The following is a 23,955-nucleotide window of genomic DNA, read 5'->3' on the forward strand; positions in this document are numbered from 1 at the left end:
CTTGTAATCCCAGCTACTTAGGAGGCTGAGGCAAGAGAATCGCTTGAACCCAGGAAGTGGAGGTTGCGGTGAGCTGAGATCGTGCCATTGCACTCCACCCTGGACAAGAAGAACAAAACTGTCTCAAAAAAAAAAAAAAAAGAAAAAAAGAAAAAAAAATTGCATCATGGCTTGAGGAGAGAAGAAACCAAACTACATGAGTGTGTGAGGATGGATACTGGGACCTACTAGAGGGAGAATAGAGGGTGAGGCCCAAGGCTGGAAACTACCTACTGAGTACTGTACTCACTACCAAAACCCCAATGTCACATGATATACCCACATACCAAACCCACACGTGTCCCCTGAATCTAAAATAAGATTTGAACTTAAAAAAGAAAGAAAAATATCGGGGCAGACCCTCCCTGACTCCCAACTTTTGTGTGGTAATTTCTCTACCTGAAGAACCCTTTAACATTATATTAGGTTTTTGAAATTCAAGATTTCTTGTAAGATCTCAAATGTACTTTCTTATAAAAGCCTTTTCGAATACCCTTGTCCAGGTGATGACTCCTCAATGACATGATAGCCTGACTGATTGTACTTTCTCTTACTAAAGTCTGGCTATAATTGATAAGTCTTAACCCTCTTCTTTGACATACTGTTTCCTGAAGTTATGCACTGAAAAACAACATTTATCATGTAATACCAATTAGCATAAAAGAAAACTCATCATATACCCATGCATGCATGTATGTATGTAATACTTCTAATTCAACAACATGTCATTTTATTATCATACATTTTAGCACAATCAATTTTGCTAATTAAAATGTTTGTTTCCTTATATCAGGGCCTGCTGGAATTCTAGTTAAGTATGCACAAAGTAGCTTAGCAAGTGAGGATTCTCAAAGAGAGAAGTACAATATTTTTTATATATAAATGAGGATTAATGAAATAATTCTACATCAGATTTCTCACCAAACATACTAATTATTGTTGTCTTTTACTTGACTGACTGGCCAAGAGAAAGACTGTCAGATCCCTGTTTCCTAAAACAGCACAGTCCTATTCTTTTGCAGTTTTGGAGGCCAGAATTCAGAAATGGGTTTTAGAGAGTCAAAATCAATGTGTCTGAAGGGTCGTGGTCTCTCTGGAGGCTGCAGTGGAGAATCCTTTTGCTTGCTTTTTCCAGCTTCTAGGACTGTATTTCTTGTATTCCTTGCCTTCCAGCCCCTTCTTGCATAGCCAGTCAACAGTATAGCTTCAGTCATCACATCGCCGCCTTCTGTGTAAAATCCCCCTTAGTTCAACCTTAAAAGTACACTCGGGATTATATTTACCAACTAGTTGAGAATACAGAATAATCGCTCCATTTTAAGATTCTTCATTTAATTAATCTGCAAAATTCCTTTGGCCATTAAAAACGCTCACAGGTTCCAGGCATTAGGACATGGATATGTCTAGGGGGCCATTATTCAGCCTGCCTTCATGCCATATAATAAAGCAATTTGGCTTGAGAAGTAGCAATTTGTTCTGAGAAGAAAGTTCACCAGCAAAAGTAGCACACACTGGAAAGTTCAAAATATACCCCTTTTATATCTAGAATGCTTAAAATTTCAACTCCAATTCGAATATGCCACACAAGTATTTCCTATAGCTGTGGCAGTAACAGTCTATCTACGGCAGTCTCAAGTGGAATACTTTCACGGCTTCCTCAGGATTTTGCCCATGACAGGGAGGGAACTGACAAGTATACTGAACATATTCTGGCCCTTTCATCCTTGTCATACTGGAAAGGGTCACGTCATACTGTAGATCAGATAGAGATAGGAGATTCAAACCAAACAGCCAAATTAATCCTTCCTTCTTGTATTTTCTTATAAAATAATTATTCTCACAAATTGAACTGGGACGTTTGAGTTTAAAAGCCAAGAACTGACCACCTCTCTTCTCTAGTGCTATCTGACAAATTCACTCTGCGGCAGAGAGCAGTAGATGCCTTAATAGGGAACCATAATGTAGAAAAAATCCAGTTAACACCTAACATTACACACACACACACAGAGTACGTATTTTAAAACTTATTCATATTTCTTCCCCTTGACGAGTGGTTCTAAAATTTCAGCATGTGTCAGCATCACCTAGAGGCCTTTTTACAAAAGGTAGCCAAATCCTACCCCTAGAAAATCTGATCCAATTGATCTGCAGTGGGCCAAGAATTTCCATTTCTAGCAAGTTCCCAGGTGATACTGGTCCTACATATTCAGGGACCACTGCTTTAAAATGTAACTGATACGATGTCTTCTAGTTCTCAGTTCACAGTTGATGACTAAAAAGCTGCTTTTATCATGGTTCTGAAATTAGATCAATTTCACCTATGATACACAGCCTGTGGAAAAAAAAAATGCCTTATAGTAGCTTTAATCTTGTATCCAGCCTGTTTTACAGAAGAGATTTTCATAGTGTCAGTGAACCTGAGATTTGTAGTGAATCTCAATCTCCTCCTATATGTTATTTTTCTCCTTATTATAAACTTCATCTAGAATTAGGGCAAGCTCCCAAGTGAGACTAAAATTCCATCAGCTTCATTTTACCTGCAGAAGTCTTTTCAGAAAGAGAACCTTTGATCAAACTTCGAGGGTGTCATGATTTCTCTGAGAGATGGAAGGGAAAAAAAATAAAATCCATCACCACAAAATAACCAGCAGAGAAGCCTTCCTCACTCCCATCTCTAGTCCCCTTGCCACATAATTGCTTTCAGGCTTCTTACGGCCACATTAAGGGTTGAGCTCAAAGTCTTCTCTAAAACACAAAATGTAGAGAAGTAATTCTTTACGAATATTGAATAAAGCTTACAATTTTTATACATATTTTTATAAATGTGGGAATTCCATTTATTCCCAATTCATGTGGGCAGGAACATATTATCCTGTGAATTAAAATCTCTGTGGTGACATGGCAAGATCTAAACTGTCTAAGAGATTCTCATATGAGCATAAATTAAGAAATTAAGATGATTCTTTTAGAAATCACAAACCACATAAAGGGCAAAGAAATTTACCTTTTTCAAGATATTGTTAATTATTAAAATGTTCTTTATTATGATTTTCCAGAATTTTAGTCAAGCACACATATGAGCTCTACTACTTTTTATCCCAGGAAACCACTTACTTAGAGCTCTACAAACATACTTTTACTGAAATGAGCAGCTTTGTCCTTTAGCCTTGCTGCAGGCATCAAATATCATGGCAATTATGGAAAGACTATTCAGTGTATATTAATTGGTGGCAAAAATCTATGAGACTTAGCATTGCCCCTTTATGTTAGCACTGTAGTTTCCCGTCTAACGTTATTATGGTAGTTATTTTAGTAATTCTTGTTCTGAACTCTGATTGTTTTTAAAATCGAGATTATAAGATAATTTTTTGGGATTCTATTACTACTTGGCATAAAAGAAATGAGTCTACTGGTGTGTTCCCTAGAGCTTTCTTCAGATTTAATGCTACAATAACAGACTTTTTGCCATCTCTGTGGAAAGCATGAGACTCTCTTGAAAGCCTCTTAGATATCAATTATTGTCTTCATTTCCTGAAATTAAACAGAACCATTGTGAAATTAAACAGAACCTATATTACCAAATAAAGGACTACAGGATGTAAATCATATACACTTGAAAGAGAATATGGAAAGGGTAGGTCTGGAAAGGGCGCCTAGAACTCCAGAGAGAAGTCACCAGTAAGCCCTCTTGAAGCACTGAGGTCTAGAGATAAGTCAGAGTTTTCCGGCTGGTCCAGATGCCACAGTGGAACCATGAAGGGGAACGATTGGGAGCTGTTGCCTCTGTGCCTCTCAATAGGCCTGAGATCACTGTTGGTCAGCAGGGAAGTAGGGAAGAAGAGCTGGCTTAATTAGTAAGTAACGGAACCAGGACAAGTTGGACCCTGCTGGCCTTTCTGCATCTGGCTGTCACCTCTGCATCTGGATTACACCTTCATGTGTGATCATGAAACCTTCAGAAAGCAATGGGTCCTCCTTCACCTCTAATATCCAAATCTCATGAAATGTCTCTATGGCTAATTCTAACTCAGAACCACACAGAGAAAGGGACTCAGGAAAACTTAGTTCCAGGTTAGATACGTTGACACAGGGCAAAACTACCACTGCGGTTTTGTAATGGAAGCATTACTTTTTGCTACTTCCTTATTAAAATCAAATAAATATGTGTTTCAGTGTATAAATGAGTACCTCAATGGCTAAATTTTTTGTTGGTTTTTACTATATCCAACAAATATTTTATATATATATAAATACATATATAGAGGGAGCATGCATAGATATGTACAAATGCTATATATTTATATATGGGTATATGTGTATTTTACATATAAAGATATGAATAAATATGCAAATATTTGGAGTTATTTTATGATACATACACATACATGCACACACATTTAGTCAAAGATTAGGGCTAGTTAGATAGATGTCTTCCGGCACTCAGCAATTCTTTTTCTCTTCATAAGGAAATTTAATTAACATTATCATTGATCCCTCATGTAATGAGGTTATATATATTGCATCCTTAATTAAAAACTAGATCTTGAGAATAAACAATGGTGGTAATAGTAAAACATAACTTCCCAGGTGTTTTTTAGAAGTATTGGTATGTGATAATTACCTATTTCTTGAAACATTTTTGAGGGTCAATTTTACTGTTTACAGTTTTCCAGCATGGTACAGTTAGTGTCAACTGTGCTGATGATTCCTGTTAAAAACATTTATAAAGATCAGTGTATTCTACTGTGCAAGTTCATAAGACAAAGTGATTTTAATTGGGACCAAAAACTGAAATGAAATGAGGTAAGCACACTGCCCTGGTGGGATTTGTTATTTAATCAGTTGCAGGACACACAGCAGGTGATGTGCACTGACAGGGAGAATGAGAAAGCTGGATTATGCTAATATTTTAATATGTTAATTCATAATCCTAAAAAAAAAACAGATGTTATTCTCTCATTTCAAAAGTTAAAGCAAAGGCCAGGCACAGTGGCTCATGCCTGTAATCCCAGCACTTTGGGAGGCCGAGGTGGGTGGATCACAAGGTCAGGAGATCGAGACCATCCTGGCTAATGTGGTGAAATCCCGTCTCTACTAAAAATACAAAAAAATAGCCGGGCGTGGTGGCGGGTGCCTGTAGTCCCAGCTACTCAGGAGGCTGAGGCAGGAGAATGGCGTGAACCTGGGAAGTGGAGCTTGCAGCCAGCCAAGATCACACCACTGCACACCCAGGCTGGGTGACAGAGCGAGACTCCGTCTCAAAAAAAGAAAAAAAGTTAAAGCAAAATAGACATGCTTGAAAAAAATACACAAATTTTTTTTAAAGTATAATGGTACTGCTTTCAATAAGAGTGTTTCAGCATAATACTTTTCTCCTTGTCTCATAAGAACTGTACAATCAAGACATATTCAAAAACATAGTTGAAAAATGGTCTTTGGGGAAAAGCATTGACGCATGATGAAACTTTTGTGAATTCTCATGAATCTACTTTAGAATAAATTGGTATTGAGTGTTTGCTATTGTAGTCTAATTCTACAGATCAGGTTTCAGCTATTATACATAAAGTGATTCAGTGAGTACATTCTTGAGTAGATATTATAGTTCTTCAGTTTAAAAAATTAGATTCTGAAAATATGTATTGCATACTGGAATTTAAAAGTCTATAAAATCCTCATTGACAAATTATCATAAACTGGGTTATGTGTGACTCATGATTTCTCTTTAAAAGAATAACTGAAGCTAAGTCTTTACTAAATTCATCATGATCTGAAACAAAAACACTGATTGCACATAATAAGAAAAGATTAGCCTCAGACTTTACTGATATACTTAAAAAATAACTATGAAATGAAAAAATCAATAACTATTGAACAGAATTTCCCTTCATGCAAATTACTTCACAGTTCTTTTCTCCACATTCAATTTTATAATAATGACTTACAGGGGAGTTTAATTTAGCATCTTAAAATATTTAAGGAAAAGAGAAAGAGTGGCAAAGACACATACAGAGAAAGAAACAGAGAGAAATACAGCAGATGAAATAGAGAGACAGAGAGAGAGCTCAGTAAAGGAGTGTCTGTCTCATTACTTATCCTAAGGACAAAAGTGATTTTAGCTCTTGGAATCTAAGGTCTTGAATGGCCTCTGAACTTCATATTCCATTTCTCATTTCCCACAAGCACAAAAGCAAAATAAATCTTTGTCCTGATTAACCTTTAAAACATTTTATATCCTACATGATCTTACCCAGGGTTTTAAAGTAAAGTAGCCATGTAGAAGTTATCTCTGTAAAAACCACAGAATACTTAAGAAATATCAAATCTTACTTTATTTATTTATTTATCTATTTATTTTGAGACAGAGTTTCACTCTTGTTGCCCAGGCTGGAGTACAATGGTGCGATCTCAGCTCACTGCAACCGCTGCCTCCCCGGTTCAAGCAATTCTCCTGCCTCAGCCTCCTGAGTAGCTGGGCTTACAGGCACGCACCACCACACCCAGCTAATTTTATATTTTTGGTAGAGACAGGGTTTCACCGTGCTGGTCAGGCTGGTCTCGAACTCCTGACCGCAGGTGAGCCACCCATCTTGGTCTCCTCAAATATTATTTTTAATTTCTCTGTAGAATCTACATTAAGCCTGTTCTCTTATGTACGGTATAGAAAGGGTATTTTTATTCTAAGTAAAATAATTTAGAAAATTCAAAACTCACAGACATTTAAGAAAGGTCTGAAATGTTCTGATTATTTCCCCAGTAGTTGCTGCATATCCTATACACACCTCTTCTCTGTTGAAACAACGTGCTCTGTTGAAGATAATCAATTAATAAAGCCAGTGTTGCCTGACGTAAAGTAAAATTAATGGCATATCCCAAGTGGTTGTTATACAAAAGATGAGAAATGAAGAAACTGGTTCTGGAATGTACAGTAATAGTCCCAGAAATCTATTCTCTCAGAATGGCCAAGCCCAGGAGCAGAGGCTCATGAGAACCAGGCTTCAAAGCTCACAACTTCATCCTTATTATTTTTCACCACTTACTTTTGCGCTTATATTGTTTTCCAACCTATTTCATTGGCTTATCCTGTAATATTTTTATCTGTAAAAGGAAGAAATAGCTTGATAATTTAGTTATCTGTAATCATATTTTAATAATTCTGGAAATGTTGAAGCTTCTTTGTAAAATACTCAGAAATTTTTTAGCTTTATTGGAACATGTGATGTTTCTTAAAGCTCAGTAAACTATAACTTACTCTTTAAGCAATGAGAACATAAGTTAATTATTATGTATGCTGATTCATCAACATAGGAAAATCTTATTATCCTGATTTTTAAAGCACAGCAGAATACTGCAGGTCAACTATAGGAAAACAGAATAATTTTCTGTTGGGTCTTCTAAATTTTTCAAGAATATCACTGGATTTTTTGTTGTTAAGTATCTCTGGAAACCTTATTACTGAGCCCTGAATTATATGAATTTATTTTCATCACATACATACACACACACACACACACACACACACACACAGAGAGAGAGACTTTCAGTATTAAGTTATTAACCATAAACAACATGCTTTGAGGGAATAGAGTATATCATACCATTCTTCACATAGTTTTCCACCTAAATTAATTTGCTCTTCACAAAATATTATATGAATCAGTTAGTATTTGCCTTATCTTCACTCACTGGTATCAAGGCAAAGAATGATTAAGTAAATCTCTTAATGTCATCCAGCAATTAAGTGAGTTTCCAGGTTTCATAACTCAGGTAGTTTGGCTCCCAAGCCAGATTAAGTTAATACTAACTTATGAGATAGAAAACTTAGTAACTTAAGAGATACTGCATGTTTATTTTTAATCTAGACATAACATGTTATAATTTCATATAATCAGTAGGTCTATTTAAATTAATACTCATAGCAAAGACATAGATGTAGTTGCAGATACAGATATTCATATGCATAGAGATAGAGAAATAGAGATAGAGACAAAGATAGGAATTGTAAGGTCTGGGATTACATTTTGGAATTTGGGGATAACCATTGTAATCCATTATATTTCACACGCAAAAAATGAAAAAAGCTAATTAGAGGGACATCAAAACAATTTTGTTAATGACAGACCTATAAAAGTTTATCATTTTATCAAAACTCAGCATTTTAATCCTCAGAGACAACCCACATGCACATGTATAGTTTTGCTTCTTCACAGGATGACTATAATCATATTGTACTAAATAGTAACACCTATTTATCTTTGTACTTTTCATACATTGTTGGTTACATATTAACATGATTTTTCTAGCATTAATACCATGTCAGCTGGAAATGTGGAACTCCTCTACCATTTTTAAGAATGTAAAAGAACTTTTGTGGTAAACATGAGAATGTTTTCTAATGTCATGAGTGTGTGTCTTACAAATGCAAAATTATATAAAATGTGACAACACAAAGGAAAAAACAACAGCAAAGTACAATCCAATTTCAGTAAGCCAGAAAATACCAATATTTGTTTATTGTGGCTCTATAAAGCAAAGGAATTGTTTGTATTCCTAGACTTTAAAGTGCCACAGTGGCTATCATTGGAAGTATAACTACCCTATTCAGCTCATATTGCACAAGATTCAAAGTGGAACAAACACCAATGGTCTCTGTTCTTATAAGTGTAAAACCTGATTAGCCAAAGACCACCAGACAGATCAAATGCATTGACTCAGTGAACCAAGGGAAGGCATTCCAGAAGAACAGTGGAATACTGATACTTCTGATGAGGGAGGGAAGTGTCTTGTAGAAAATTTGGGTTCCCACTCAGGGATGATGGGAAGGGATCTAAGGGAAGTACAGCTGAGTTCTATATTGGTTGCTGTTTCTGAGACAAGATTAGGAGAAATGAGAGTTTCATGAGGGATTGAGTGCTGCTATAGTATATATAATATGGCAGTTGTAAGACAACTCAAAGAGGTAGGTCCCCATGACTAGAAAACAACAATAAAACAGGTTAGAATACACCATTTGTAAGACCACTCAAAGAGGAGGTCTTTATGCCATTCTGTAGTTGTTGCGTGAGCAGAAAGAAATGATGTTTCCTCCTAATTTTGCCCTGCATTTAATTCTGTCACCTGCCCTTATTAACACTGAAATTGTAATTTTTTTTCTTTTCAAGTTTAAGCAAAGTTTCAGCCTTTCAATCTAAGATGGGCTTTGTTCTTTCAAAACCATACAATTTCACTTAATTAAGCTATAACATTACGTGTTAGCAAAGGCAAAATTGCCTTTTTTGGTAGAATATAAAAAGAGACTCCTAAACACGTGAACTTGTTAAAATGTCGGCCTCTCTATTAGTGTGGAATGATTAATAGTGGGATTTTAGCAACTAATAAAGATAAACAGAAAAGTTGATAAATGAGTCAAAGTAACTGGACTTAAAGAATCTTTAAAAAGAACCTTGGAAAAGTGGATTTTGGCATGAAGGGTGGGTAAGCTGAAGAAGTGTGGAGAAAGGGAAAATAGAAAAAGCATATAGGAAAGGATGGTCTATTTCAGAGAAGAAATGATTTTTTTAATGGGTGATGACTACTTGGGAAGTGATTAAAATATAAAACACTATGAGGATCTAAAGAGAAATGAATGGGACAGTAAAAAACACATGTTTAATAAAGAAGAGAAGCAGAGGAATAAGGAAGGCAGAAAAACCGGAGGAAGAAAGGGGAAAAGAAAAAATTAAAAGGCCAAGGCAGTGACTAAATATGGAAAAAATATTAGAATATAGTCTTATGGGAAAAAGTATAAATGTTTAATCTATATTTACAGAGAAAATAGAGACAAAAAGTACATCAATGATTTCCAAGGGCTGGACTTAAAGATTTGAAAGTATAAAAAATAGAACTTTCTTCTGAAATATAGTATAAAAACTAACACATCGGAGAGAGAATACATGGAATATTTGAGAGTGAGCAAATGTGGTTTCAGTGTGTTTCAGATTAATCTTGCTAAGTTAAACATGCCTATAATAAAAGTGAATTCCATGATTAGAAATGGCTGGGATGCAGTAAAAGCAGTGTTTGGGTGAAACTGATTGCATTCAATACATATTTGAGTTAAAATTACTGCAGACTGGGTAATTTATAATGAGCTGAAATTTATTTAGTTCACATTTCTAGAGTCTAGGAAGACCAAGATCAAGATTCTAGTATCTTGTGAGGGCCTTTTTTGCTGTGTCATTACATGAAAGAGGGGCAAAGAGAGACAGCAAAAAGGGGTTGAACTCACCTTTATATAATGGCACCAATCCCACTCATAAGTATGGAACACTGATGACCTAATTACCCCTTAAAGGTTCCACCTCTTAATACTGTTATAGTAGCAATTAAATGATCACCTGAGTTTTGCAGGAGACAAACATTCAAACCACAGAAATGCATGTGTCAGAGAAGAGGATATATAAAACAAACAATCTAAATGTATACCTTATACAACTAGAAAAAAGCAAATAAAATCCAAAGTAAGGAAAGAAAAAAAAAATGTAAGTTGAAGCAGAGATCAATGAAACGGAAAACAAGAAATCAATAAAGAAAATCAGTAAGACCAAAAGCTAGCTCTCTTCAAAGATCAATAAAATCTGTAAGACTCTTGTAAGGGTATAAAAAAAGAGAGGACACAAATTAATAGTATCAGAAACGATAGAAAGACATCAGTAAATACGTCACAGATATTAAAAGGATAAGAAAGGAATAACTATGAACAAATTTGATAACCTAGATGAAATAGGCCAATTTCTTGAAAGACGCATTCTGTCAAATCTCATACAAGAACAAACAATCTGAATCTGTCTATATCTAAGAAATAAATTGAATCAATAATTAATAACCTTCCAAAACCAAACATACCAGATCCAGATGAGTTCAATGATAACTTCTAACGTACGTTAAAGGAGGAAATTATATAAATTCTCCACAATCTCTTTCAGGATATATAAAGAGAGGTGATACTTACAAACTCATTCTATGAAGTCAGTATCACACTAATTCCAATACCAGACAAAGGTACTACAAGAAAACATCATACAAATATCTCTTATAAACATTGATGCAAAAATTCTTCGTAGAATATTAGCAAATCATAGCCAATGACTTATCAAATGAATTATATGCCACAGAAAAGTGGGACTTGTCCCAGATATGTAAAACTGATTCAACACTCAAAAAAACAATTAAAATACTCAATCACTCAATAAGATAACAAAGGAAAATTACACAATCATATGAATGGATTCTGAAAAAGCATTTGACAAAATTCAACACACATTCATGATAAAAACTTTTGGTAAACTAGGAATGGAGGAGAACTTCATCTTGATGAAGACTATCTACAACAAACCTTCAGCTAGCATCATACTTAATAATGAGAAATTAGATGCTTTCCTACCAAGATCAAGAAGAAGGCAAGGATGCTCTCTCTCACCACAACGTTTTATAATTGTACTGGAAGCCATATATAATGTAATAATACAAAAAAAAGAAAAGTTACAGTTATTAGGAAAGACAAAATACTTTGTCTCTTTGTACATGATAAGATGTTCTATGTAGAACATCCAAAAGAATCAACAACAAAAAAATTCCTGGAATTATGAGGTGATTACGGCAAGATTGTGTGATATAAGATTAACACAAATGTCAGTTAATTTCTTATATACCAGCAAGGAACAAATGAATGTGAATTTAAGAGCACAATATCATTTACATGAGCACACTCCAAAATAAAATACTTAGATATAAATTAAACAAAATACGCAAAAGGCCTGTATAAGAAAAAGTACGTAACTTTGATATCAAGAAATAACTAAATAAATGGAGAAAGATCTCATGTTCATGGATAGATAGCCTCAATATTGTCAAGATGGCAGTTCTTCTGAACTTGGCCAATAGTTTCCATATAATCCCCATCAACATTTCAGGAAGTTATTTTTGTAAATATCAACAACCTGACTCTAAAGTTTATATGGAAAGGGAATAGACTAAGACTAGTCAACACAATATTGAAGGAAAAGAACAAAGTTTAAGGACTGACACTGCTCAAATTCAAGACTTATGATAGGGCTACAGTAATCAAGACAGTTTAGTATTAGCAAAAGCATGGACAAGTGGATCAAGGAAACAGTATAGAGAGCACAGAAACAGGTCCACATAAATACAGTCTGATCTTTGACACAAGAGCAAAGGCAATACAGTGGAGAACAGATAGCCTTTTCAACAAATGGTGCTAAAACAACTAGACCTCAGCAGACAAAAATATAAATCTAAACACAGAAATTAAATTCTTCACAGAAATTAACGCAAAATGTATGACAGATCTAAATGTAAAATTCAAAACTTTAAAATTCCTAGGAGACAATGTAGGAGAAGATCTAGATGACTGTAGGTTTGATGATGACTTTGTGGACACATACCAAAGGTATTATTCATGAAAAAAATTAACACGCTGAACTTTATTGAAACTAAAAATCTCTGCTCTGCAAGAGATACTGTTAAGAGAATGGAAAGACAAGCTATAATAACAGAGGTATATACATATACACATACATATAAATCACAGATATATATATATATATACACACATATATATATATATATATATATCTCCTCTTAAAACTCAACAATAAGAAAAAGAATAAATCAATTAAAAAATGGCCAAAGACCTTTACATCTCATGAAAGGAGATGTATAAATGACAAGTATATAAAAAGTTGCTCCATACCATATGTCATCATGGGACTGCAAATTAAAACAACATAATACCATAATACACCTCTGCAGTGTATTATGCAGTGGTCAACATTCAGAATACTGATAACACTGAATACTGGAGAGAAGGTGGAGCAACAGGAATTCTCATTTATTTCTGGTGGGGATGCAAAACAGCACAGCCACTTGGAGTACAGTATGATGGTTTCTTAAAAAACTGAATGCACTCTTATTATGTGATCCAACAATCACACTTTTTGGTATTTCCTCAAAGGAGCTGAAATCTTACGTCCTCCCCAAAACATGCACAAAGATGCTTATAGCAGCTGTATTCATAATTGCCACAACCGTGAAGCAACCTAGATGTCCTTCAGTAGATGAATGGATAAACTGTGGCTCATCCAAACAATGAAATATTATTTTACATGAAAAAGAAATGAGCTATCAAGCCATCAAAAGGCATGGCAGAACATTAAATGAATGTTACTAAGTGAAAGAAATCAATTTGAATAGGCTACATACTGTATTATTCCAACCTATGACACTTTGACAAAAGCAAAACTATGGAGATGGTAAGATGATCAGTGGTTGTAGACATTGGAAAGAAGAGGGTGGTGAATAGGTGAAGCACAGGATTTTTAGAGCAGTTGAATTATTCTGATGGATTCATAACATTGAATATAGCCATCAGAACATACACACAAATGCACACTTACGTACACATACATTTCATAACACAGGTAAATAAACGAAGTTATTATTATGCAGACAAAATAACATAAACTTGGATATAGAGAGGACTGAGAACCAGAATTCAGTTTAGCCCTACCAGACAAAATCTCAAATCCCAGTTCTCATCCTCATCAACGATGTTCTGAAAAAGTTTTGTATAAACTGAGTTTTATCATATGAAAAAAATGAAAGTTTGGCTAATGAATTTCTATTTTCCTGCCTAGAAATATTTGTCATGATTCTTCTAGGAAGGCTCAACTTGTCCTAAGTATTATAATGATATTCAACTAGAACTATTTATTGACCTCTCCTAGGTGCTCAGAGTCAGACAGGTTGTATTAGTCCGTTTTCACACTGATCATAAAGACATACCTGGGACTGGGTAATTTATAAAGGAAAGAGGTTTAAGTGACTCAAAGTTCAGCATCGCTGGGGAAGCCTCAAGAAACTTACAATCATGGCAGAAGGGGAAGCAAACACATCCTTCCTCAGATGGTAGCAGTAAGGGGAAGTGTCCAGCAAAAAGGGGAAAAAGCCCCTCGTAAAACCATCAGATCGGCTAGGCATGGTGGCTCACACCTGTAATCCCAGCACTTTGGGAGGCTTAGGTGGGCAGATCATGAGGTCAGGAGATCGAGACCATCCCGGCTAACATGGTGAAACCCCGTCTCTACTAAAAATACAAAAAATTAGCCAGGTGTGGTGGCAGGCGCCTGTAGTCCCAGCTACTCGGGAGGCTGAGACAGGAGAATGGCGTGAACCCAGGAGGTACAGCTTGCAGTGAGCCAAGATTGCGCCACTGCACTCCAGTCTGGGCGACAGAGCAAGATTCTGTCTCAAACAACAACAACAACAACGACAACAAATCAGATCTCATGAGAACTCACTATCACAAGAACAGCATGAGGGTAACCACCCCCATGATTCAATTACCTTCCACAAGGTCCCTCCCACAACATGTGGGGATTGTGGGGACTATAATTCAAGATGAGATTTGGATGGGGACATAACCAAACTATATCACAGGTTTAAACAAATTTAGCCTCTATTTCATCAAGGAAATTATTAAGACTAAAAATATGCTCATATGAGGGCTTTGCTTTACAGATATGACCAAACTATTGCATATTAACTGAAAATATTATTAGCTTTGTGAATAATATGAGCAAGGAAAATGAGCTTCTTTGCCTTCCTTTAAAAACATGCCAACCAAGATGAAAACATTAGCTCTACTTGTACTAATTAGTTTTCAATAATTCAGCAAGTCCCAATACTTGATGATGTCACTCTGATGACCCTGCTGGCAATCGATGTTCTCTAACCTTATGATATACAGTGTCCCTGATCCAGGGCCACCACAGTAGTTAACTTATTCAGTCATACCTGCAGCAATTCACTTTATATTTTAGAAAAATTAACCAGGAATAATGTTTCCAAATCATGTGGCCAAAACTAACTATGCAAGGGACTATCACAACCCTTGCCCAGAGGATGAGTCAAGTTTATTAATAAGCCCATATGTCCATATCATGAATTGCAATTTTATGTGTATGGTGATGACTATAGAAGAGGAGAGGATTTGGATCTCTGCTAGAAAGTGTTGGTACATTTCCTTCTCCTTTTTTACACTTCATTCCAGAAACAATCTGCTAGGCACGTTAGGAAAATGCCAGTTTAGTCATAACTTTGAGCTGAAAATTAAGAATTTAGGGATCAAAGGAGGATTAGTACTACTTTTAACACTCTCATAGATCCAGGATCAAGAGTCAAGAAATAACTGACTTCAAATATGTTGGAACTGTGATGTCCACAGTTGAAGGACTGATTGCAAAAAAACCCACAAAAAGTCTAGCCACCTCCAAAAATTAAAAAGCATTCACATGTAGAAGAGCATAGTATTTCTCAATAACACTTTCTACTTGTGGATATAGCTTAAGACTGAAAAGAAAGATCAAAATACTCATAATGATTACATCATTTTTATGTACTGATGAGTACATTTAATAAGTTCAGAAATGTCAGATAATGTACCAGTTGTACATTTCTGTGTACTCATACTAAATTATTTCTGAGCTAAAAACAAAATAAAATTGACAACTACTAATTTAATATAAATATTTTGTGAGAAAAAGAAAAAATAATTCCAAATAAAATCAATTCATTTCACATAATGCTTCTTTGAAGGAAACTGGTGTCTGAGTTTCTGTTGGAAATTTATTATCCTATAGAATTTCTGGTATGCATGAATAAATAAAATTATATATGTTCCTGAGTATTATTTTGTGTTTCCAGTTCATCCTTGGGCACAAATGATTTTGAAGAGTGGGAAGAATTTAGTCTTTATAGATAAAGAATATCTAATGGAAAAAAGTAAGATTTCTGGATTATCACTAGTAATCTAAGTTGCTTATTTTCTTTTATTATAATATCTCAACCTTAACGAAGCAAAAGTAGTATCTTATTAAGCATCTGTGAAAATATACTACTGACTTCTAAGATTTCTAAACATGTTTGGTTTTAAAAATTTACTTCAAATATGACTTCTAGATCTTTCAAAGTTCTGAAGACTGACCTATACTTCTACAGGTCTGTATTAAGAAAGGATTAGGGGAAGAACACATCCGGAAAGGTAGAGCAAGAACTTCCAAAAATCCACTTTTCCATAAAAACGATAACACTGACAACATTGTCAAAATCCATGTTTCTCAGAACTCTAGAAATTAAACAAATGCTTGCAACCATCTATACCTATGTATATGTATACATTAATATTACATACATACAGCACATGTATATGTGTGTATATACATATATGCATACATATTCATGCCATTTTTGCTAGATAACTAGACAACTTTAGAATCATCTAAGTGAAAATGCTGTATTTTATTTACATATATATTTATTTATAGGTTTCATCCCAAAAATGAATGAAAGCAGCAGAATGTATGGCCTAAATGAAGGAGCTTTCATATTATACGGCTTTGCACATTGTGTAGTATCTTTTTACCTTTCCTAACCAAGTGAAATTCGAAAGAAAAGAAAATGATTTTTCTTGTATTACAGCTTGATTAAGCTTCTTATTTAGAACATTACTAGATAAATTTACAGGATACTTTATGCAGGTCATCTGGATTCCACTAAGCAAATTAAATTAATTCACAAGGGTTGGCTGCATTTTTATGAAGTATTATGAAGATTTCCATTGTTATTACCTATTTTAAGATAATTGTTAAGAAGTAGATATCCCTTGTTAAATTAACAGATTAATTAGAAAAATCATGGCTAATAGTTACCCACCCAGTTATATTATTTAATTACTCTATGGATAAAAGTTACTAATATCAGGTCTACCAGCAACAAGAATTAACTCAGTCAAAGCCCCCTCACTATGAAAAGAAAAACAATTTACTTTTTTTTCAATTTTTTACAGTGCACTCAGAAATACAATTATTAAGCTTTTAGCACTTGACTAATGTTACATTTTTGTAATGAACAGATGCATACCATTTCAATTTTTCAATGATAATTATTAATATTAAACATTTTACTTCCTGTGATGGAAAACAAATTTTGAATATATTCATGCTTATAACTTTAAGAATATAGTTGTTATTGTTCTTGTCATTCTTTATGACTCACTGACTTCCCTCAAAAATTAAAAATGAAAAAGTCAACAGTTTTTATTACTGTTCAAGAAATGGCACAAACTGGATGCTAATTATTGAAGGTTTAAGAACGGGTTTCAAAGATTTTTAATTCTAACTACATGTTCTGAGGTTCTCAACCTCCAGGTCATAGACTGGTACTAATCCATGGCCTGCTAGGAACCAGGTTGCACATCAGGAGGTGAGCTGCAGGTGAATAAGCATCACCCACTGAGCTCCGCCTCCTGTCAGATCAGCGGGGGCATTAGAATCTCATAGGAGGAGGAACGCCATTGTGAGTCGCACATGTGAGGGATCCAGGTTGCATACTCCTTATGAGAATCTAATGCCTGATGATCTGAGGTGGAAGAGTTCCATCTCAAAACCATCCCCCACTCACGTCTGTCCGTTGAAAAACTGCCTTCCGTGAAACCAGTTCCTGGTACCAAAAAGGTTGGGGACCACTGTTCTAAGCAATCTGTGGTATAATCCACTTTCTGAAGGCAAACATTTTAGGAGGCATTTGCTTTCCACTTGTAGACTGAATGTTTATGTATCCCTGCCCCCACTTCCTATGTTGAAGCCCTAATCCCCAGTGTGATGATATTTGGAGGTGGGGCCTTTGGGGGGTAATCACATTTATCTGAGGACATATGAGCAGGGGACCTCATGATGGGATTAGTGTCCTTATAAAAGGAGGAAGAGAGATCAGCGCTCCTCGCTTTAGCCACATGAGGTCACAGGCGAAGGCAGCCATCTGTAAGCCAGGAAGAGGACACTCACCAGGAACCTGACCATGCTGCACCCCAAACTTGGACTTCCTGCCTCCAGAACTATGAGAAAAAATTGTTTTTTTTTTTACAAACACCTCATGTTCTCAACTCACAAGGAGAATACATGGACACAGGGAGGGGAACATCACACACGGAGCCTGTCCGAAGTTGGGGGACTAGGGGAGCAATAGCATTAGGAGAAATACCTAACATAGAGGACAGGTTGATAGGTGCAGCAAACCACCATGGCACATGTATACCTATGTAACAAACCTGCACGTTCTGCACATGTATCCCAGAACTTAAAGTATAATAATAACAATAATAATAAATGTTTGTTGTTTAAACCACCTTGTCTATGTTATTCTATGACAGCAACCTGGACTAACATACCACTCATTCATAAACATCACATTCAAGGCTAATTTGCAAACTTTTGTTCTTGATTGCTTCATACTCTAATTTCTAATTAGCTAGAACCTATTTTGCATGTATAAACAACTTAAGTACCCCCAAAATGATGGTTAAACAAAGAAATGTTTGCAAGTATAAGATATCATTTTCTTGAATTTTAGTCATATACTATGGAAATAACAAATTTCAAGTTTTTGTTGCTGTGATTATCCTTGCAAATGTTAAAATAAAGAAAACTGAGAAAATGAATAGACTTTAAAAATAAAGTAAACATAAATAAATAATACAAAATTAATTATAGCAATATATTTTTGTTGGCTGCTTTAATAATACCCCTGAATAAAACTTTTTTTTGCTATTGATTTATGCAGCACAAGCTATAACTATATGGGTTTTCCCTCAAATCCCTGGCCTTTTTAAAAATAGCTTATGCTAACCAGAGTAATAATTTGACTGTAATGTCTGAGAGATTAGCTTTCTCCCCCATAGTATTTTTTTGCTAGTGGTAAGCTGAATAGTGGCTCCACAAACACCCAGATCCTAATCCCGGAGTCTGGTTCTTATAGCCCATAGAAAAACACAAAGAGTCTTTGCACTGTGATTAAATTATGGATATTGAGAGAGAGAGATTATCCTCAGGTTAGACCTAAATATAATCACAGTATTTGTACAAGAGAAAGTCACAGGGCCAGTTGACTACAAATAAGAGAAGTCAGCCATGTGACAGGAACAGAGACTGGCAGTCAGAGAGAGAAGATGCTATACCTTTGACTTTGAAGACAGATGGGCACCATGAGCCAAGAAATGTAGCTCTCCATGCAGGAAAAGGCAAGACATGGATTCCACCCTGGAGCCCCTGAAGGGAGCACAGCCTTGCCAACAGCTTGATTTTAGTCCACAGCACTGATTTCCGGTCACCAGAACTGTAAGAAAATTAATTTCTGTTGTTTGAAGTTGGCAAATTCGTAGTAACTTGTTACAGTAGCCATAGGATAGTGATGCAATATTGTGAATTTATTTTTTACTGGTTAATACATATTGTTTTTAGTAGTACGAATTCTCCCCCACTCGCATAAACATCTGAAGGTACATGCAGTATGTTCTTTCCTTGTTTTAACAATAATCCTAATCAAAATACAATTTTTTTCAATTGGTAAATAAATTTGACGAACACTCTAAAATCCACTTTTATAAAGGTTAAATTAAATGTGCATACTTTTTGAAGCCTATTGATCAGAATCAAAGGTACTTAAATATGCATCTACTCTTCTGAATCCAATTTTGAAGGACATTTTGCATTGTAATGTTAGAAATACTTAGAACCTGAAACAGTGTTTATTTAGGTTAAAATAGCTATTTTTCCCAAGACAGAAATTATTCTGACACGTGATAGGAAGAACCTAGGTAGTATTTAACAACCCATTTCTTTGAATTACTGCTTCACACCAAAACAGTAAATCTCTTTCCATTTAACATGGAGTTTTAAGATACTGACAGGTTACTATTGATTCAAGGAAGTAAATTCATTTATGACTGGAAAAGTGCCCACATTCTCATTTTAAAAACATTATCAGGGTACATATAAGACCTAAGTTCTTGTTCTATTCTTCTCTAACCATAGCATTACATTCATTCCTAACATGGTAACTAACTAACTGTATTGAGTGCTTACTATATGCCAGGCACTGGTTAAAAATTATTCCATGTAGGTAGCAAGGTAATTAATTTATTTTATCACATTAGTCCTATAATATCAATACCAGTTATGCTACAATTACAATTTTACTGGTGAAAAAACTGAGAAACAGAGAGATTACAAAAACTTGCCCACGAGTGCACACATAATAAATAGAAGAGCGGTTTATTTGCAAAGGCGGTATCCTTAACCACAGTGCCTACTGAGTTTCTGTAAGCAGCAGGTGCACGAGCAACTGCTGACAAGCCACCTAAAGCTCCCGAAGGTAGCAAGAGAGTAAGCATCTCTTAGTTGGTGCCAAATACACAATGTATTGTTTACACATACACATTTGCAGCATGCAATATAATATTCATCTATGATGGATTAGACTGGCCACATGCTAGCACCGTTCTCCCCAGAGCTGCATACGCTGTAACTATAAAACATTCAAAATGTTGCTTTTATATGTAGGGCATACAAAATTTAGTAAGATACAATCTATAGATTCTACTTCTCATTAATTTTTAAACTTAATATGGAATCTAGATATATACATCTGTCTCTAGTACATGTATAAACAGTATAATCTGACCCGTGAGTTTAGCATGAAAATCAGTCACTTTAAGAAATATATGTAAACATTTTTAAAGTTTTAAATTAAACTTTTTACAACTTTTAAATTTAAATTTATTACTACAATAATGTTTTTACAGGCAGCAAATATTCCTCTCTTGGATTTTCTAAACATCTCTAGTTTTTGTAGTTCATCCGCCCTGGTAAGCAGTTACATCCCAAATGAAAGAGTTAAGCTGAGCTTGTTTAGGCAATGAATGGGGATGCATCTTGCTTTTACATTATCCTGCTGAAAACTGGTCTACACAGTCTGATATATGATACATATTTTGTATATTTTATGATCTCCACTTAGACTTCCCATAGGCGTTAAAGCAAGATGAGTTTCTCCTTTCAAGTTAAGCCTGCCTGAGAGTGCCTGTTCTGGCTTAGGGCAGGGGATGGAGGATTGGGAGGTGGTTACTTATTCACTGGCCCTAATGTTTTCTTGTAGGTGTAAGAGTCTCTATTCACTTGGTACTCTTGTTCTTTTTTCATCCCTTACTCTCCCCATATCCATTTTTCTTCTCTTTTTCCTTTGTTATCTGCTCAAAAATGACATGTTTTCAATTGCTCTTGACTATGTAGTACACTGAATAGTAAAAGTTCTGTCCCTGTAGCGTACGGGTTTCCAAGATTCTGTGCCTACCAGGGGGTCACACTAATACTGAGATACTCTGTTATAAAGCACTTTTTGGACATACCATATCGAGTCCTTTAGTTCAGCTTTTCATTTTAGATAAAAGTATTATTTGATTTTTATCTGCCTTTCCTTGAATATTTCTCATCCTGTTACTTGCTATAATTCTTACTTTTTAAAAACCCTTGTAGGTGTTCTTTTTCATTGTAAATGTTCTTTTTCCATAATTGCCATGTTTTTTTCATCCTATTCATATATTATTAGGTACCCATCTATCTTTTTAATTATATTGCAGATGAATTATTTGAAGCCCTTCCCACTTACTCTGTATTACAGTTAAAGAGTTGAGCACAGTCTATTCTGTATCTTGAGAGAAGGGTAAGGAAGGAAGAACCTAGAAAGTATTTAACAACTCATTTCCTTGAATTGTTTTACCCCAAAACAGTAAATCTCTTTTTATTCAGAATGGAGTTTCCAGAGAGGGATTTCTTTTGGATGAGTAGTATCTTACATGGAAGACTTGAACTCAGCTCTCTGTTATGAAATTTTGTGGCCTGACTGGTTTTAGGGCCCAAATATCCTCTGTTTCAGCCCTTAGAAAAATGATTTTAAAAGCATTGAGGTTTAAATTGGAATCAGATTTTACATTTCATAACATTTCCTCGATGTGGTTGCTGTTTGTCTGAATTTAACTATCCCTTTAATAGGCTATTGAGGTTGGAATACTCTGGAATTTAGCTAGGGACTCAATGGAATCTCTCCTGAATACCATCCCTCAAGGTTATAATCACAGGCTACATAACTTTCAGACAGTAGCTGTAAAATTCACCATGATCCATTCCAAGATTGGAACATCAGAGTGTAACTGAAATAAATTATATCTAAAACCTCAAAATGCCAAATTATGCACTTAGTTTTTGTTGTTGTTTGTTTGTTTGTTTTCTGGGAGACACCCCCTCCCCATCATGGCTCGTGATCTCTGAAAGGGATTCCCCAAAGGGAGAAGACTGGACTGACCTCCAGGCTCTAGTTGGGTAGATGCTGAAGTATGATCAGCCACTGTTTACCATTGCTTCACTTTGCCAGAGATTGCAGATCCTGACAACTGGTCTAGTGCTTGCCCAGATCCCTGTGCTGGTCACTATGAATATTTGAGGGATATTGCCATAGTTCCTTCACTGCTAACACTGTTGAAAGTGTTTCCTGGGGCACAACTGAGTCCTAGTGCCCTGAGTGTTCCAGGTCCTGTGTACTCATGAGCTAAATCATGAATCGCTACCAAAAATCTTGCCAAAACTGGTTTAAGCCAATGATTCTCAACCATGAACAATTTTGCTCCCCCAGGAGACATTTGATTATGTTTGAAAACTTTTTGGTTGTCAAAACAGGGACAAGAGGTTACAACTGGCATCTAGTGTGTAGAGGCCAAGGATGCTGCTAAATGTGTTACAATGCACGGTGCCACACCTCAAAACAAAGAATTACATTGTCCTAAGTGTCAATAGGGCTGAGGTTGAGAAACCCCAATTTAAACCCTTAGAACCTTAAGCCAAACTTCAGTATGTGGTATTTGGTTTTCTGTTCCTGAGTTAGTTTGCCAAGGATAATGGTCTTCAACTCCATCCACGTCCCTGCAAAGTACGCAATCTCAGTCTTCTTTATGGCTGCATCCTCCCACAGCCAGGGACCATCTTAAGTGTAGGTCGTCATTCTAACAGCACTGTAGTTGTGCCTATTGAGTATAAAGAAAATTGTGAAGAGCACCAGACAATGCAGAATTCTGTTTGCTTAGAATTGAAGGTTGGAGTCATGTTCTCATGTCTCATTAGTTAAAGATTTAACGTTCCTATTGTCTGTGTTCTAGAGTTGTCTGATGAAGAAGGGAGAGTTTGATGTTCCTCTCATAGATGCATTTTGGCTCACAGAAGATTTTGTTCTCTCAGGTGGGAGAGTGCTAGGAAGAACAATGCCACAGCTGTGCCCACCTCCTTCCTTGCATTTTTGCATGGGAAGAGGGAAGCTAATATGGACAGTTTGATATTGGAGTATCTATCGGATGACTTTCAACACCTGGCAGCCTTAGAATGACCAAAACACAATCAAGCGCTAACCACTCATCCTCTTTCACTTTCTGTTTCAAAGAGCATTAAGATCTCTTAAATTGATGCTTTCTATAGAATAAGTGACTATGAAGAGGCCTGCTCTGTTTCCCTGTGTCTTCCCTCAGCTCTCTCTGTACCTGCCAATCACAACGTTTTCTCTGGCCCTGCTTGTGACTGGGTGGAGTTATCCTTCCTCAGGAGATAACTTCCATCATGTCACTGGTTGAATGGACACAAAATTACAGCTAGCTTTGCAGTCTGCTTTGCTATATATACAAAAATTAAATTGAATTAGAAAATAAATCTAGTTACTAGTATTTCCTAAGGCTAAATATATTTAACTTGCTACTCTTATGTAGTCCACCCTTCCACCACCATTGAATAATTAACAGCATTGATTTTATCACAACTTCCATATGCTGTATGTGAAAATTAATAACTTTTATGAGAAAGCTATTATTGGACAGAAATGGTTCTTGGTTGTGGTGTCAGTCACCACGTGTCATTTAGGGCTTCTGCAACTGAACCTAGGTCACTGCTCCTGTGTACAGTTTTGCCATCTGATCTGCTACAGTGAGGCGGT

General features: G+C 35.6%; 1 long non-coding RNA gene across 7 annotated transcripts in view; it reads right to left on the reverse strand.

Moving 5' to 3' along the window:
- LOC103882673 overlaps nt 1-23,955 on the reverse strand; it is a 176,374-nt gene that overhangs the window by 133,571 nt on the left and 18,848 nt on the right. For all 7 annotated transcript variants that reach the window (XR_004183351.1, XR_004183349.1, XR_004183348.1 and 4 more), the window contains exon 2: nt 19,106-19,263. This is a non-coding gene — a long non-coding RNA (uncharacterized LOC103882673). The remainder of the gene's footprint in view (nt 1-19,105; nt 19,264-23,955) is intronic.

The sequence above is a fragment of the Papio anubis genome, chromosome 4, assembly GCF_008728515.1.
Source record: "Papio anubis isolate 15944 chromosome 4, Panubis1.0, whole genome shotgun sequence".
Lineage (NCBI taxonomy): Eukaryota > Metazoa > Chordata > Mammalia > Primates > Cercopithecidae > Papio > Papio anubis.